This window comes from Micromys minutus, assembly GCF_963924665.1.
Source record: "Micromys minutus genome assembly, chromosome: 23".
Lineage (NCBI taxonomy): Eukaryota > Metazoa > Chordata > Mammalia > Rodentia > Muridae > Micromys > Micromys minutus.
In genome coordinates this window covers 32,613,720-32,633,512 of record NC_137958.1, presented here as the reverse complement: position 1 = coordinate 32,633,512, position 19,793 = coordinate 32,613,720, and positions in this window count along the sequence as shown.

Sequence of the window (19,793 nt, the reverse complement as noted above, 5' to 3'; positions counted from 1 at the left end):
ATCCTTCATCCTTAATCTTTTATTTAATCGAAGTCATGATCTGTAACCTATTATCACTTAGTAGTTCTTTCAGGTAACTCAACCCATGCCACCCCTCCTCCCTGGACTTCATAGCTGTCTTAGCTGAAAACACACTAGACATTAGCACAACTTCTTAAGAACCATTTAGCAATGTGTTTCCCCCACTTCATGTGTTTCTAGTTGTATGTTCATTTTCTAAGGGTGGGGTTGTATAGGGGTGGGTGAGGTTATGTAGGGGTGGGTGAGGGCATGCAGGGGTAGTGGGGTTGTGTAGGGGTGGAGGTGTGTAGGGGTATTGGGGGTATGTAGGGATGGGGGTGTGTGTAGGGGTGGTGGGGGTGCGTAGGGTTGGGTGGGGCTGTGTAGGAGTGGTGGGGGTGTGTAGGGGTGTGTAGGGGTGAGTGGGGTGTGTAGAGGTAGGGGTGTGTAGGGGTGGTGGGGGTGTGTAGGGAATGGGGGGTTGGAGGGCAGATTCTGAAATTCAATTTGTAGCTGGGGAAAATGATTTACTATGGCGTACAAAGGGAACCTTTCTGAAAAACAATGCTTTTATTTGGCTATTTCAACAAGTATTTTTACCATAAGAAAGTCTTAGACACTAACAAAAAAAAAAAAAAAAAAAAAAGCCTCAGAGAAGAGCTTGCCCAAAGTGTAACTGATTATGTTGGACTGTTACAAATGCCCTTATTGAATAATTGCATTTAAACCACACGATAGCCTTATAATTGATTGATAAAAACAAAATTGTGAAAGTTTAAGTGACATAATTGTTCTCAGTATCACTACAATTTTCAAATGAGGCAATTTTGCCTTAGAAGCAATTTCGCTTTTCACTGGGATGTTATTTTGGTGTCAGGCTGCCAGTCCCACTCCCGAGTGCTTTTGTTCCACTCCCGAGTTCCAGGAGCCGAGATAACCCCTTCCTCTCCTTGGCTAAGGCAAGGATGCATCTTGCTAACACAGCAAGCCTCCGAAGTTTGCTGTGAATTGCAGTGAGTTATGGGAGAGTTTGTAGCCTCCTAGTAGTTATACAGTTTCCATGTAAGGAAATGTGGTAGCTACGGTACGTGGGGGGAGGAGATATAAATTACGTTTGATGGCTTGTAAATGTCAAGAACAAAGTGTCTCATATGTGAAGATATTGGTAAGTAATATGGTAAGAGTACTTTTCCCCCTTAAAACTACGTCCTCACCAGAAATAATCTCGTTTGGTTTCTCAGGCACAGTTCCGTGGGCTGTTACTATGAGGTGTATGAGAGGAGATCTGATTTTCCATATATATGGGTAAAAGGACCTTGGAGCTACTGAACAAATGCAGACAAGAGCCATACCATTAGCCGGCCTTTGGTTTTGTTCCTGCAAAGTAAAGTTTCATACAAATAACGTCTCTGTATCGCACACAAAATGGTCAAGGCAGATTCTATACTGGTAATAAGAGCTAGGCCTGCTACGTCTCATTTCAGTCCTGCTGATAGCATTTATCAGCGGAATCTGGCTAAAAGCAGAATATGCAACTTAAGCCTGATCATAACTCGGCTGCACAGGAAGAAAGTGGAGGATTATGTGGAGACAGGGAGGACTAATATAAGCTTGTATTGTCATTGTATGCTATAGGCCTTTTGGCAAACAGTAGTGTAAGCCCCAGCTGACAGGCCTTTTCACAACTGACAGAAGAAAATATGAAACTTAAATTCTTCATGACAGATAAATCTGCTGAATGAATGGAAAACCAACAGGAGAACAGTGGGACCAAAAAAAAAAAAAAAAAAAAAAAAAAAAAAAAAAAAATTCTGCCACCAGGTAACTCTCCTTTACGGCTGCCTCTTTTGTAAATATACAAAGTAGGTATTCACTGAATATCTCCTAAACTCCTACCTATCAACTGTGCTAAGCAAGCTGTTAAGTTGGAATAATAAAATAAGCATTTTTTCTCCGACACAGGAATACAGAGTCTCATAAAGCAGGGGGCAGATTAAATTTAATATGGAGGCATGAAAGACATTTCCTGGATGAGTATCAACTGGGGTGGATTTTGTGAACCAAAGTTGACATGTTACTATTGTAGAAGGCTTATTAATTGAGATATTAAATGTACCTAATCCACCATGATTGGGATCTTTGTCAAATTTAAAGAAAAGTATGACCATAAGTAATTGCTCTTTTCTGTCAGCCCAGGCCGGGGAGGGTAGGGGTGGGGGGAATGTTACCAGAGTCTCTCGGGAGAAATATCACCAGTCTCTTCACTGAGGGTGCATAGCTTCTATTGTTTTCAGGGTACCGGGTCTCCAGGGATCTGGGGTCTTTGATTTCTCTATGCTTATTTGGTATTGGCTGTTTTCTTTCATCCTGTTTTCGTCCTGGTTTACTATACTAATTGTGTCCAATCCCAGTGACAGCCGTTGGGGAAATTACCTGAAACCGTAGAGAGCCAGATTAAACTGAGAAAACAAAACAACAGAAAAGAAGTTTCCTTATGGTCTTCAGTCCCAGAGTTGACACTCGGTGGAACCTGTCTGTGTTCAGCATCTCCAGAAGGCATCCCTCTGAGAGGAAAGGAGGGATTCCCACAGGCTCCTTCACGGGGCTGCACTTTATTAGGGAATGCCTGGCACTCTGGTAAGTCCCTGGTCAAGTTGATAGACAATGTCTTGTTGACAAAGCCCCGAGGCAAGTTTCAGGACCTAGGAGCCAGTCTTCCTCAAACTGTCACTTTCCCTGGTTGCCATGACAATGCATGGCTAATCTCCAGCAAGAAAACCAAGAATAAGAAGGGGAAAAAATGAATAGGAGAAAGGAAAGATGAAACAGATAAGAAAACTGAGGGTCATTTTTCTCTCTGACTTCATGGCCTGACCAGACCAGTGTGGGCTCCTTTCCTCAGTCAGACAGCCTTGGAATGTCTGGCAGCAGGAGGAGGCTAGAGTCTCGGGCCATGGGAACCATCAAGGCGTCAGCAGGAGGAAGAAAGACAGTAAGGGCTAGAGTTCGAGAGACCATGAAAAGGAGGAGGAGGAGCAGGCGAGCCAGCCAGCAGTCTGAGAGAAGAATTCAGGCGCCACGGTGTAACAGCTGCCTCAGGTATGCTAGCCAGTCTCAGCTCGCTCCCAGTTCTCATTGGCAAGCCTCAGGCTCACACACACACACACACACACACACACACACACACACACACACACACACACACCAAATGCTGTTTGTTTTGCAGAACTTATTGCCCTCTCTACAAAACCGTGTTCCAAATTCTCAGTGGGAACGTGGGACTTTGCTGGGCGCTCTTTTTCATAATTGTGGTGAAATTGCCTAAGACCTTGGTAAATAACACAATCTACTCGAATGCACGGGGATTTAGCTTGCTCTAAGGATTATTATGCTCTGTAATGTAGGATTAAAATTACCTCCAAAGTTATTAGAGAAAATCAATACCAGCACTTGTCTGCCTATTAAAAGCAAGCCACCTGTTTACAGAGGTACAGCATTATGTGGTAATTATCCAAATGTTACTACTCGGAATAATAAGGATGCTGGATGTTTTCATAGCATATTTCTTCCTCAAAGAATTCAATTATCTATAGTTCCCCATATCCCGCCATCCCCATCATCAGTCCTTCGTGAGCTACGTAGGAAGCAAGGATAATTAACTGTGAGTGAGGCACAGAGAATCATGCAGAACCATGCAGTAAGGAAATAGCAGTTCGAGAGTCGCCACATAAAGCGCGAAGTCTGCTATTTAAAAGTATCATTTCCCCATCCTTATCTAGATTCTCTTCCTTCCGGGGCCTCTTTCCTGAACTTTGGGTGTAGTCTTTGCCTTGGCACTTCCTCATTGCTTTTATAGTCCCGGATCTTTCCTGATCTATTCTTCTTGAGACCTGGGGCTTGCTCAGTTTTGTATCTGCCAGGCCAGTTGGTCCTTATTAAGCAACGAATGAATAAAACTCAAAGGAAGGGGGTCTTTAAAGAAGCACTGATGATAAAGGACAAAGTGCGAATTTAGACTTCAGCTGCGTCTCATCTGGTTTTTACCTTTGCTGTGACAAACATGTCCACCTCACAGGCTTTCTTGTAAGGAAATTCACTGAATGCATTCAGAGCTAATTCGTTCCCTGCCTGGGTTGTTGGGCTTATTGTTTGGAACAATAAACTTAGACTTGTGGAAATACCAGGGCTCTAATGGTCTATTGTAATTATTTTCTTCCTAGCTTTCTCTTTTTGATATTTGAAGGAAAGCAGTTAGGTGTGGAGGTTGGGAAGGTGTTAATATATACTTATTACGCTGTCCCCAAAACCTTTTTCTTGAGTATTGAATTTTCATGCCAGACTGTTATTTGGGAGGAGGGGGAGGTATAAACCCCAAAATAACAATAGGAACAATGATTGCTCTTTGAGGAGACTTCAAATTTAACTCTATTCGGTACATTTTTTTTTTCAGGGATCGATACAAAAAAAAAAAAAAGGCAAGGTAATATATGTTAATCTTTACCAGCTGTATGTTACGTACCTTGTTACGGTGGAAGCCTGGCAGGAGCGGATGTCACAACAGACATTTACTGAAATACCTGGGGAAATGTAACAAAAAAGTGTTAGAGGAAAATGGTCTTTCAGCTAAATTACCTAATATATTTGCTAATGGTATCTGATTTAAAAGCCATAAAAATACCAAGTTAAAAGCACATTAGAAGATGTGTTATATTTATAAGTGTTTGTCACCTTGGCAACAAAAGCTATATTCCAAACCTCACACTAGCTGTGATGGGCCAAGACCTTTTAATATTGGTAAATACTTCTTTCTGGCAATGATCTGCTTTCAGCTACCGCGTGTTAGTGCTAGAAAAGGTAAGTTCTGCATTGCTTAGCGGGTTTTCAAGCTACTGTGGGTAAGCCTTTTCTCCCTGTTAGTTACTATGGTCTATTTTTAACGGGAAAAGCAATGCATTTTTAGAGAAAGCCTCGGTCTCAATTATCCCATTCTTGTATTTAGAAATGCAGATATAATAGCTAACAGATTCCCAGAGATAGAATTTATTTATTAACCCTCACTTCAGTTTGCCACGGAAGTATGCCATAAAATCAGCGGGATGGTAAAAAATATCTACATGTCTAAGAAGGTCTTCTTTAATAGGGGGTCTTACACAGGGGACGTTTCAATGTCTACCTTGCAAGGAAGCTACATGAAGAATGGAAATTACTTTTCACTATGTCTCCCTAACACTTTTTTTTCCTTTCTGTTACATCTCGAAAAACCAGATGACTTAGTGGTAGGCATCCATGTTTGAAAAGGTAGAATTCAGAGGTTTGGATGCAAACTCTTACTTACCTTCTTTCATTTTGAAAGCACCAAAATGGTTTTGTACCAGTCAAAGATTATAATTCCACAAGTCTAACTAGCTTCCCATGTGGCTGAAGCAATTTTCAGAAGTAAGCCACGGACAAAATCTGGGTAAACACACATTCTGTGGGCTGTGGCCATTCATGGGGCACTGAGAGAAGTTGTCTCAGCAGCCAGTTTGGGAAAACTGAAACTCAACTTGTGACTTGTACTCACCCTTATTACATTCTTGGCTTGATGGATAACTTAAGGGTCGAGTGTATCAGTCTAAAGGATTGGTACCTAACAGGAAGAATTCATCACATCCTTTTATATTGAAGAAACCAGTACAGATTCCCTATTATGTCTGTCTGTGTTAGGCATGTTAGAATCTTTGGTGGCTCTCTGGTTCTACGAAAGTATCTTTACTGCACAAGCAATAATGATCATTGTGTGAGACAAACAGTTAGAGGATCCTATTCTAGAGAAACTCAGGATCCTTTATGCTCAGAACAGATGGATCAACGAAAGAAATTACAGTTCAAATATAAGCCAGGCAACCATGCTGTCAAAGTACAAAGTACATTCAAGCTTAAACCAGGTTTACCTTCCTGTGTCTGGGGGGAAAACAATTACAGGGATGAGCATACATTATAACTGAGATGCACACTTTCCAAGTGACAGACAAAGGTAGAACACCTCAAGAATTTTCCATTTACACAGCCTTAACACCAAGCCCTTTGTTACTTTTATAATTCAATGATCAAGCCACAATAAGTTGGTAAATGAAAAAAAAAATCTTGTTTATTTTTCTCACTATGTAGTTTACTTTTATTTGTTTATCAATATTGTTGTTGTTATTATTATCTGTGTTACCAGAGATAAAAAAACAAGGCCGAGTGAACTCTCTATACTAAGCTATACATTTAACCCTTCAATGTGAATTGTAAGCAACCTAGATAAAAATTTGTAACATTTTGGGTTTTTTTTTTTTTTAATCACTACATACCAAATGTTTAAAGTGTAAGCTGCACATTTGCATTTTATCATCCAGAAAGTATAAAGTGAAAGACTGTCTGTGGCATGATCCTCAGGAAATATAAAGACACAATAGAATCGTATGCCACAACCACCTTAGCTGAGAGCCAAATAACACAAGGGGTGCGGCTCAGATTCCTCCCTAAGGAAACAACAAGCTTATGAAGAAAATTCTTGTTCAACTTTCTATCTTTTGCCAGTAGACGAGCAATAAATGTTTGCAGAAGCTGGAAATAGATGTGACATAGGCAGACTTCAGTAACATGGTCTGTCCCTTTCGTATGCTAACCACAAAGGAAGGAATGAGTCTCTGTGTGGATGTATAGGAAAGATGTTAAAGAAAGAGTAAAGAAAAACAGCAGGTTCTCTGCCATTTTTTGAGATGTGTGGAACCATGACAGATTGTTTATGGGTCTGAAGGCTGCGAACAGATTATATTTTTAAGAGTTGGGGATAGGGTAACTTAATCCAAGGCAGAAGTGAGGATTAGCCCGGCAGGAGGCTCATCTTGCAGAAGGTTGGAGAGCTCAGTGGTATAGACAAGCTGGTTCCACAGATACAGCAGGACCGAGTTGGAGATGTACCAGAAAATGAACATGTGCTGAGGGCTACTCTTGGTCCAAGGGTTTCTTTCGGTTATTCTGTATGCCACCATGGTGCAGTGTGATTATCCCTGTATACAGGTTGGAGAGAGTCATGGAATGCTTCAGTGGCTATCTGACTCTCTGCTAACATGTGTTAGAAGTGAGACATAAATGGACTTCCTTTTCACGACACGATGTTGTACCTACCGCAAGCAGAGATTAACTGGCGTAGAAAATACCAGCTTATAAGCCAAATAGAGAAAAGTGAAATTCACATAAACAACTTAAAAAATGCAAATGGCTTAATTGGACCCCTGTCTACTCCGTGATTTTTTCCCCGTGCGTAAAACAAGCAACATTGTCACATTATCGTGTTCTCAGCCTGAATGGGGACACCTGGGTAATTCTCAGTTACACATTTATTACAGAGTAGCATTGAGAAGGATTTTGCAGCTTAGCATAGCAGTCCTCCTCATTCTAGAAACCTCGGGTCAGACTGAGAAACCAGACTGCTCCAGCGAGGGAAACGTAGACATTGTCTTCCGTTGGCGCCCCGACAAGCCTGCCGCTTGCTCTCCGCTGTGGTCACACTGCTTCTGTATGTGACACTGGCATCCAGTGTGGAAGCTGATTCTCGTGTCTGGGTTTATGTTCATAGAGCAACTGCCTCAAGCCACTTCCAAGAGAGGATAATAATGACAAATTTGAAAATTGTCTCCCCAAGAAAGAGAGCAGGGAGCACAAGAGACAGCATTTAAGCAACTACCAGTAAAGACATTTTAATTTTCTGTTGACAAACACGATTTTCCAACCAGTTTGCAGTGGTGTTTCTGGGATGACAGCCATCAAGCCTATTCAGGCTTCTGCTTCTATAGATGTGTTAATGAAAGCTTCCTCCTTGTGTGCATTACTTAAAATAAGAGTCTTAATCTCCTTTTTCCCTTTTCTAAGACAGGCTTATATGATTGGCCTTGAGCTGCCTATGTAGCTCAGGATGACCTTGAACTTCTGATCTTCCAGCCTCCAGTACCCTAGTGCTGAGATTCAAGGATGTACTGCTATGTCCAGTTTTATACAGTTACTGGGATCTAACCAATGGCTACCTGAATACCAGGCAAACATTACCAATAAGCTGCAACCGCAGTCCAGGAGCCATAACCTCTTAAAAGCCATGGCACAATTTAAGTTTTTGAATTCTTGGCCTCTGCTCTAGAGTTCCTACAGATCCCTGCCCCTTCCCTTGGGTCATGCTTATTTGATGCTGACACACCACTTAGCACAGAACTTGAGACAGCAGTGCTGTGATGTTTTCCATGTTTGAAGGAAGCTCTGTTTTATATTCAGCACATGCATTAGACCCTGTCATGGGGAAATGAATTCCCTAACTCACCCAGTGATTGCCTACAACAATGGGTGGAACCAAGCCCTAGACACAGTATTTTATCCTATACATACATACATATGATAAAAGTGTTAATTATTAAATCAGGAATGGTAGAAGATTAACAACAGTAACAAATAATAAAGTAGAAGACTGTACTAATGCTGCATGAAAGAATCATTTTAAATGCATGGATTATTTCGTTTGCAATGTTTCATTTAATACATTCGCAGTATGGTTGATGGTAAACAAGAAAAGCCTCAGAATCAACAAGCTCCTGAGACAGGGAGGGTTGATGTAGAATTCTTCAGAGATGGCAGTCTTGTTTTAGGCCTTGATCCTACAGAACATATTTTATCTTTCTTGGGAGGCTCACCCTCTGCTATTACTTATACTTTAGTGGACATATTTCTGCCTTGTATGTTCCTTACGCCTTTAGCAGACCAGGCATCAGATACAAAGCCCCTCTTAAACATGGCTCCCCACTATACTCTTGTTACTTGTCCTTTATGGACTCCTGTTATACCCAGCATCTAGGGCTTTCCTGGTGCCCAAAGCCTGGCTGTCTGAATTTTCAGCTGACTTTGAACAATTATTTTGTGTGATGCCTGCATGTTAATAAACAAGAATTTTTATCAGACTACAGTCAAACTCGGGATTTACCCCAGGTTTCAATTTTAATTATTCAACTTTATGTTTACTAACTTTGAGAGAAATATACGTTTATATGGTTGAGCTTAGGTTAGATGCCTTCTTTTAAGAGACTGTTCTCTGTGTGGGTGACAGTGTCATCAGATGGTTGTGCATATAAGCACAAACCTCCCAGAGCAGTTGTGCAGAATAGAATTCCATTGTCAACTAGTGAAATAATCACACGTCGTGTGTTTTATCCTAACACGAATGTACCTTCTGTTTTAAGTGGAATAATTTGTTGGAGAGAAAGAATAATTGTGACCAAATAAGAAACACTCATCTTTTAGAAATGGTGTTACCATTTTCAAACCAGTGCTGAGGATTTAGGTGAGAGAATGGGGAACTCTCTCTGTACGGCCCTAGTGTTGGCCTCTGTCTCTTCACAGGATTGCATCCCAGGGTGCTACTGTTCCAGATGTAATTCAACAGGAATGAAAAAATCTCATTTTCCTAATTAGAGCCAAATTATCTCAAGTGACTAGACAACAGGGTTCCCTGGTTGTCAAATTCTGCCTACTTCCCAATGTCCAGAAGTAGGAGATGCTGAAAGAGTCCCAGATAGACAAAAGATGCCTGATGTATATTCTGCTGTTCTGATCCCAAAGTATCTACATGCCACGTACCTGTTGGAATAGAGTTTTTCTCTGCTAAGCTTTTAGAAAACCCCGAAAATAAAATGTATTTGTTTCATTAGAATTATAAACATTCTATTTCAGTAGAATAGGTGAGCTTTGCTATATGATAAAGACTTTATTTTCCGGTATAGAAAATATGGTACTTTGTGGAATACAAAGTCACACAATAGGTACAGAAGCAGGCAGAGAGATGGTTTTCTGAATCCTCACTGATTAAAGCATATTTGTCTTCAACCAGCTCTGTCATATAAAAGGTATATTTTTGGATCCTCATCCATATACAATATTTACTCATAGAACATTTCAAATAGCTGCCTGACTTGCAACCTCCGTCCCTCATCTGATGTTTGTTCTGAAAGGCCACTGAGCTGTCACAATTACAGAACAATTCAATAGTAATGACAAATAGAAATTCACAGACCTTCCGGAAAGAGACTGTCTCTTCAGCTGCTCTGATGAAAAAGATACCACATTGAAGGAGAACACGGCGAAAGTTGCTTGGAACATGGGACTCTGACCTACAGCTATTTGGAGAATGTATTAGCCAACATCAGCAGGTTATTTGTAATTTCAAGATGAAGTTTCAACAGCAGGAACCACCACTCCTTGAAGGGCTGAAGCAATTTCGAGGATGTGCTAAGCCAAGAGCCAGGGAAGAATCAAAGACACTGTGTCTGATCCTGTCTCTTGTCATTTCTGCCTTACATATCTGCTTCCCCCATCTCCTCCCAGGAAGATAGACTTCTTTCCCATTGTTCTCTCTTGCTTATAGACTCATGGATACATTCCCACCGCCACATATCTCTGTCTCCTTGATGCTAGGTCATATGACTTCCTTTGACCAATGGGATGTGACAGATATCATGTTTGCTGAGGCTTGAAGAATAGTTAGACAGTGGAGGCTTTTCTCCTCTAACCTTACCTTTGCCATAGGAAAATCTTGATCCGAGTAGTCACCCAATCAAAATGTACAAAGCACAGAGCCCAGTAGATTCCAGCCAGTCCAGGGAAATGTACTCAAATTGCTTTGCCTATGCCTAAACAAATGCAGAGACATCATCAGGGCTGGCCCATAGAGGCAGGTTCTGCATAGCACCTGTTCAGAGCTGTGTAACAAAGTAGCTTTGTTTACAACTTTCTGTAACCTGGTCTTAGAGCAAAACTGACTGGCAGATTTACTCTTTTAGTTTATGTCCTTGTTTACTCCTGAGAATAGATCTTTTCATGTAGCCCAGACTTGCAACCATCCTGCATCTCTTACTCAAGTACTAGGTTGTGGGCACCATCCAAGGTCTCAGGTTCACCCTTAATTTTCTTCTTCCTTTGCCCCCTTCATTTCTCTTCATTCATACATTTCCCCTTAAGGAATATTCCTATTCTGGTGTGGTTGTTCCTTGAGACTTATCAGCTGTTTAAATACTGTTAAATTATAACATCCATTCCCAATAATCCACTTATAAGTGTATCACTCCAGAGAAAGGGAGTCCATACAAACACACATAAATAGGCAGTGTTTGTTAGCAATGCCTTGTACAGAGTAAACGATTCCAAAATCTGGTTTATTTTTAGTCACTGGAATATATTATTATCCTTTCAAGTCATTTCCACGGTGGCACCAGGCATCACAAAATGAGGCATAATATAAGGAAACTAGTGTGGCGGGTGACTGTAACATACAAACAGTTCTCCAGGAGACCCTCAAGAGTTAAAAGGCTTTCGCTGCCCTTCAAGCTCCGTCTCCACAACATAGAGAGCGTGTCTTCTTGAGTCCCAGTTACCCTCCCTTCTCTTTCCTTCTTTTCTCCTACCCAGCTTGTCAATTGTGAAGTGAAATGCTAAGCAGAGTTCCTTCCTTCCCTCCCCCTCCCATGTAAATGTCAACTGATAATATGCTAAGTTCCAGATACATTATAATCATAATGCAACCACTGTGTTTCTGTATTAATTACTCGTGATTAATGAAATTTTTCTTGATTTTGTATGCCAAGTCTGGAAGCATAATTGAATTTCATCTTTGACTTCTGTTGCCTGAAGCAACCATTTAAACTCAGTTGTCATAAAACTTTTGGAAGGAGATCAAACTCTGCCAAATAGAAAAGAAGAAAAGAAAGACCCAACTTGGGGAAGCATTAAGGGGGAGCAGGAAAAAAAAATCTTTAAATACACCAAATTAGAGACATATTCCTAAGCATAAAAGAAGAGAACAATACAAAAGTGTTTGAATGTATGAGGAGAAATGTGATGACAGCACTTTCTAAGCAATCCATGTTGTTTTTAATTCTAAACAATTTCCTCTCTTCCCACCTGGAAATAGTGTTAGACACAGGGAAACAAACAGTGAAAAAACAAATGGTAACATTTAAAGTCCTGGTGAAAACTAAGCTAATCTGAAGTCTATTGACACTTGGTTACATTTTTAGAGACAGTAAATCATTATGGAGAACACTAAGTTAGTGCTTTGGGTAACTTTGGATAATTAAGTAAGCCCAACATGGTCTTTTGCTTTCTTTGCTTGTTTTATATGTAAATCCCAATGAGAGTCCTTTACATAGGAGGTCAAGCTGCTTGCGATTTAAGTTACAATCTGTAACATTTGCTGTCTTAAATCATTAAAATTTAAGATTAAAAATGACTGTAAAGAAAAAATAAGTTTTTTTTTTTTTTTTTTTTTTTTTTTTTTTTTTTTTTTTTTTTTTTTTTGTGTGTGTGTGATCTGTGCACCTGGGGATATTTCATGCTATTGTATTGGTATAATTTCATTTTCCTCCAGATGTTGCTGTGTGTATCTAATGTGGGTACAGTAAGACAGGGTTATATATTACACACTGCATATTCATATAGCAAGATAACAGGGATCTCCTCCCTTGCCGTATAGTGTTAAGTGATGTTTCTTTAATGACTATTTCGAGTTTTATAGAACTCAGCACTGAGTTTAGACCCACAAAGTCCATATATATGATAATGATAGACATCCAGCAGAGTGTAGGGCCCTAGAATGGGCTCCGATAGGAACATGGCTTGTGCCTGGGTTTTTGCTGAGAATACAGCGTGGCTCTCTAATAGGATCTAAGACTTCAAGTTCATTTATCAGGATTGTGAGAAGAGCCTGGTATTTCTGAGAAAATGGTTACTCTCTGTGGAAGCTTTTAACTTTACCCTCTGGTGAGAGCATTTCTTTGCCAATTTGTTGCTGACATGAGTTAGACATAGCCTTCAGCACTACTAAAAGCATCCACTCCATCCAAGGCATCTTTTCCTTTGTGACATGACAAGAGCCTAGCAGTTTAAATGAGCATCCCCCTCGTTTCTTAGTGGCAGAGAACTGGAGAGAAGCAGTATGAAAGCAGCTCCTGGCACACAGAAAGCATAGCGAACAGTCAACACCTTCTATTCACACACAGAACCATTCACAGGGATTGCTAAGGAGCAGAAGAGACAGTGTGCATGCAAGTTCAAATGTGCTGCAAAGTAAACGCCGCAGAAGCCTGAACTCAAAGACATGGGAATAATTATCCAATCAGAAGCATGAAGTGATAACTCAGAAGCCACGGGATTCTGTTACCCTTGAAGGTGGCAAGTGTGAAAGAATTTAACAAGTTATATTACAGGAAAGAACCCCAAGGCAGAGGTCAGGGGGTCCTTTGGTGGTAGCAGGGGACCTTCATTGAAATAAATCCACTTAATCTTTTATTACAACCTCTAGCTACAATGAAATGGTGGTGGATTTAATCTTAGGTTGAATCTACCTCAGGGAAAGCATTTGGTCCGAACTCTCATTCAATAAGGGGCTTTTAGTATTTGTTCAAAACAATGGTGTTCCACTGCTTTGTCTTGCTTTGCTTTGTTTTTATGGTGACTCTTAGGTGGTTGGCTGAGTATAGATAAATAGCTCCTTTCTAGACAGTGCCTGTCATAGACTCATTTACATTGACGATGGACATAAGGTTCATTCTTTCTATATGAACTTCTTGGTCAGAGAAGTAGCTGCTGAATGGGCAAAATACAGAAGAGATATGTGGTCCAGATCTGGAAGGAAGGAAGGAAGGAAGGAAGGAAGGAAGGAAGGAAGGAAGGAAGGAAAGACAAATGGAAAAAAATTTTCTTGGACTGACATACTACCATGGGTTAGGGTCCAAAAAATCTAGTAGAACCTGAAAGCTCTTCAGTCTCTCTAAAGAAGATAATGTGTACCAGTATGTTGTCATAAACCACTTAAAAAGAAAGAAGCCCAAGACCCAAGTACCCAATATCCAGTGGCTTTTCATTTCCTGCAATACAAACATCAGAATATCAATATGGAGACATGATCCACTAAAGAAAGCCAAGAGGAGGCTGCAGAGGATGGTGAACTGTTAGCCAGGAGAATAAGAGAAGCCAAAGACAAATCCCAGGAACAGATTTCCAAGAGAAATAGGCTGCTTTTGATGAGAGCTTCTACTTCTAAGTGCCATCAAAAATAAATCCTTAAGAGCAATGAGTAAATGACAAGAACTTAAAAAAATAGTGATGTCAGCTCAGCATACACAAGAGCCACACAAGCACGAGCCACTCCCAGCACTGAGAAGGTACTTGGGGAGGAAGTTGCACTCCTGTCTACAGAGCTATTGGCATTGCCATCTGTCGAGAGAGGAAGGATTGGTTTTCTCTAAGTGTGCACCCCTGGTGAGTTGAGCATGTTTCAGTCAAAGGCCACACATTCAAGAATATCTGGGCAGCCTACATTGGGCTTGGTTCGGAGGAAAAACATGAACTTCTGCAAGTAGGTCAAATACAAGGGTTGGTGGAGGGACTGTGTGTAAGATCAATGGATGTTGCATAAAATTTTCAAAGAACAGTGTGTGTGTGTGTGTGTGTGTGTGTGTGTGTGTGTGTGTGTGTCTAAATGATGTAACCTATTCCCAAATCAATGCTGACTCACTAAACACTGTACAAAACATCAAATATAAGAACAGTTATTTTTACATATGTGCTAAATTTTTCAGTAGAAAATTATACTGGCTAATAGATTTGGTAACAAGCATTTTGATGACATTTCCTACTCATGAATCCCCAACATATTGTACACTGATTTTCTATTGATAAACCATCCTATAGAGCCCTATAGAAAGTTGGAATGGATGCCCAATGATACACATTTAGGGCTTCATAAGAAAACTAAAGGATGTCCCCAAGGACATGTTTAAGAACTAATCATGTGTTCCATTGTCTCAGAATGAGCTGTTTCTGTGATTTTTTAATCTGTTTACAGCAGAAAACAGCAAACAACAGTGCTATTGATCAAATAATCATCTGTGTACAAATTCTTCCTGCTATAGCACCTTTATTAATACTTCTGAGGGACTATAATATAACCCAATGTAAAACTTAGGATACTGTAAGTGAGTATGAGTGCCTGGTAGCAACTTTGATCCTGTGGTCCTATAAGAGCCAGCCACAAAGTCTCCCAACAGAAATCTATTTTAGTCTCATATTTAGTGCCAAATGTTCCTCTTCCCATGGAATGAACCTACAGAGGCTTTTCTCCTTGGCATTTCCAGAAAACTGGACTGTTCACTCCATTTTGTTTGAAATAGAATTTCAGCTGTCTGAGGCCTTCAAGGACAGGTGGTGTAGTATAAGTTTTCCAGCCAACTTACAATGGCGTGGGCTGCCTTACAATGTACTCATTGTGATCGTTCTGTAATGCTAAGACTTACATGCCATACCTCCCATCCTGGGAAAAGAAATGCTTGTTAGATGCTAGATAAGTTGCTCTCTACAGTTTCTGTCGGGTATCATTCTCCAGGAGACAGTAATATGCTTTATGGAGATACAGTGAATTGCCTATTTCATGGCACCGATCTAAAAGCATCCTTGAGTTCAATTCAGCAGCCTGACTACCAGACAGCATGTAATGAAATAGAAAAGAATAGGATCTTATCTGGAAAGTGCCATACTGTTAAACTATGAACAGGATGTGCTGACTGACCCACGGGGAGATGGATTACAGTCAAACGTAAAGAGAAGCAGATTTGGGATAGGGCAGAAATCTCTCTTTGTTTATCAAACTCACCAACTTTAATTAATGCTTCCTGCTTTTTATAAAAATGGTTCTTCAGCTTCAATAATCAGATCAATTTTTTTTTTTTTTTTACTGAACAAAGTTGGAATGTTGGTGACTTTTGCTCCTTTATTATCACCTTTCCATCTCTTCACTCTCCCATCATATTGTCTGTGGTTCTCCAACCTCATCATGCTCTGAGTTAATTATTGTATGTGTTTTGGGGGTGGAGTGATGTGCTCTCAGTCACACTGAATATAAAACTTTTTACAGGTGTAAACTGTGAGGGCAGAGGGGGTTGTGTGTGGCTATCTTGCACATCTCAAGCAGACAGAACAATGCCAGACATGGTAGATATGCAGTGATTACTTATGCTAAATGGTAAGGCTTAATGATTGGATTGATTATGTTCTATATGCATTTTATTATAATTTCTGTTGAGAAAGTGAGGGGGAGAAAGAAAAAGGGAAAAGGAGAAGGAGGAAGGGAGGAAGGGAGAGAGAGAGAGAGAGAGAGAGAGAGAGAGAGAGAGAGAGAGAGAGAGAGAGAGAGATTACCTCATGTGATGATGGAGGTTGTGAAGTTCCTGTCAACCTAGTAGTATTACTCAGACTGAATCCTAAAGTCTCAAACCCAGAGACTGGTTCAATTTTCAGTGTTAAGATGAAGACTGAGTGGATAAACCTGAGAAGTCACTGGTATACATCTCAAAGTTCAAAGACCAGAGAAAGCAGAAGAGCAGATTAGTTGTTCCAACTCTTGGGGAATATAGAGTAGAGCATTCCCTTTCCTTCTTCCTTTGTCCTATTCAGACCCTCAGATGGGGCTCTTCCATGCAGGATGAGGGTAGAGCTTTCTGGCTCAAAGTAGTGTACAGTTTGTGCTACCCGGCTTTAATCTCCAGGTGGACCATGATACCAGCCCCACCCAGATTCCCTCTGGATCTGCAGATGAAACACATACACGCACATGTGCACTCTTATTTTTAACATGCTTTAGCTCAATAGCCAGACTCTTCTAATCCTTCCTCCCCCATCAGGCCCTTCTTTTCACTCCCAGCTCAACATCTCTAATCTGCCCTCAACTTTAGCTGCTCAGTTACCTTTAGTCCTTGCTCAGCACCCATTGTCTACTCTCAGTTTATTTGCATTTTTAATCTCCTGCTTGCTATGCAAGGTCAGTTGGGGAAGTGGCCAACGTCCATTCCACCCTAGATCTTAATTGGCTAGTTGCTCTTTTTCTCTCTGAAGCATGGAGATTTTTTTCTCCTCTTGAGTCTGCTAGCCTACCTCCCGGAAAACTGGGAGTCTGGCTATTCTGCCCAGCTCATTGGCTGCTAGCATCTTTATTGATCAATCAAGAACCAAGTGGGGAACAGGACCTTCAGTGTTTACATGCAGATTCCCGATCAAAGCATCAGAATCACCCTGTACAACTTTCTCTTCTGGAAACACACTCCCAGATACATATCTATAGTGAGAATAAAAATTCCTTCCCAGTTGCTATGTGGTAGTCAATGCATATCTAAAATTAAAGAAAGACATATGCAGAAGACAAATAGCTCTGCTGTCTGTTTGATACATCAGTTTCTCTCATTCTTAATCAGCTCTCCTAAAGACACACATCATATTTGAAAATTCTAAAACCCCAGTTAAATTTAATCCCACTAAAACATCAATCAACTGGTCCTTGTAAGATTCTCCTTATTTTGGAGAAAAAGAAGAAAACAGGCAAATTTTGAAGATTAAAGTCCTTAATTTTGAGGTAAGGTAACATTTATTCTACCATCTCCCCAGCTTCTCAGGTCCATGTCCAGGACAAAATCTTAATAAATTACTGACAGCTGTGTGAACACATGTTCCATTGACTTACACAGCTTCTTACACCGCCAACAATTTCTTGAAATGTCTGAACAATCATCCTCATTTTTCTTACTTTTACAGCCTTAATATATTTATTTCATTATAAAGGGAGTCCAGGCTTCAGTACTGTGGGGAGTAGAAATGGTTTCAACTCTGCCAGATACAGAAAGGACTCTAGATCAGAGGTTTGCAGTTACAAGGTAACACGGGGCTCTTGGTGTTGAAACGTATTTACACTTGGCAAAACACTGCTTCTTGTTTTTAGAAGAAAAGTCTCTTTAAAGGGCTCAAAAAGCGTATTTGACATCAGCAAGCTTGTAAAAAAAATACCATTTTGATTATTTAAATTTATATAAATCAAAACCACATGGGTTAAATTTCCTTTAAAATACATATGGTTTTTAAAATTAGAGGAAAAGGTGCTGGCAAAAAGCAGTTTGGGTTTTATTGAACCCAAAGCTTTTCAAATATGGTTTAAACTGTCTGATGAACCCAAACCATGGTTATTTAAAATATGACTTTTAAAAAATATTTCAGGTTAAAAAGATATTTTGTAAAGATACTCAAATCCTAACTTTCTATAAAGTATTATTAATAAGAAGTCTGACTTTAAAAGATTTTGTATAACTCACTCAATAGGTTCTACAGCCTTACAGTGTTCTGAAATTGCAGTTCAAGATGACTCTGCATGGCTGACCATGTCAGCGCTATTCTTCCGTGAGACACAGGGTGCCTTCTGCCTCTCAGGCATGGTGAAACATATTATTCTTCACACCTTCCTAGACAATTGCATAAAGCATTTGCCTCTTTTAAGATATTTTATTAATCTTTTGAGGATTCCATACACTGTATTTTGATCGCAATCTCCTCCCACTTTTCCCCTATGTACTCCCAGATCCACCTTCATCCCCATGTTCCCTGAAATCCCAAATCCTCTTCTTCTTTCCCCTTTCCCTCTCCTCCTCCTCCTCTTCTTTTATAATCCATAGAGTCAAATTGTGCTGTCCCTATACTCCTCTGTGTGGGGCCATTCACTGACCTGCCAGAGGCCACATACTTATAAATAACCAACTTCCCTTCAGCTCTCCCTTGATCCTCAGTTAGGACTGGAGGGGAGGTTGTGACTTCCTCCCTCGTACATATCCACACACTAGAATGCTCACTGGCTTGATCCTGTGCAGGTCTTGTGCATGCAGCCTCAGTTGCTGTGAATTCACAAGGGTAGTAGTCCTATCCTATCCAGAAGATAATTGTCTCTCCAGTTGATTCTAATCTTTGGCTCTTACAATCTTTCTGGGCCCTCTTCCTTGAGTCTGCCTTTTATAGAATAGCAACACATATTATTATTGTATATATCTCTAGACTGTTGCAAGGAGCAGATAGGTGTTAAGATTTTTTTGTCTACTGCCAGGTTTGTTAGTTGCTTTGAAAAAATAAAAGACATTAAGTCACTCAAGCTCAATGTTTTTTCTTACCCTTTCTTACACTCACTTGCCCATCATTTTCTTAATATCTTTTATTGAAGGAGTTTCCAAGTTCACTATTTTCTATAGATGTAGGTGTGTGGTGTCAGTTCTATAGATTCATTGCTCAGAGGGAGAAGATGCACTGTCCTGTATAATCAAGACTGTTATCAGTCATATCTTTGCTCAGGCATAGATAATTTTCTCTGTTTAAGCATCAGACCAAACACCTATTTGTTGTTTTAAAAAGGGGAGAGGGGAGAAAAGGGGGGGAGAGGGGCACAGTTACCTTATATTTTGGGTATACACACACACACACACACACACACACACACACACACATATATATATATATATATATATATATAATTTGGTACAGAATCCAATTAACAAAATTCAAATGGATCACATACTTTCAAGTGTTAACACCTTTAACCCAAAGCATAAATCTACCAGTCTTGTTTTCTTCCATTTACCACCACCAACCGGTCCTCAATTTTTGTCTGCCTGTGTTTGTCCCAGTTGAGGTTAACTGTGGAGGAAAAGGAATGGTTGGTCTTTACCTTTAAGTATATCAACACGAGCTTCAGTTCCAGAGAGTATCTTTCCACATACTGTGTGTGTGTGTGTGTGTGTGTGTGTGTGTGTGTGTGTGTGTGTGTGTGTGTGTGTTTCTAACATTGGCTGACCTGGAACTAACTCTGTAGACCAAATTGACCTTCAACTCAGAGATATCCTCCTGCCTCTGCCTCCCTACTCCTGGGATTAACT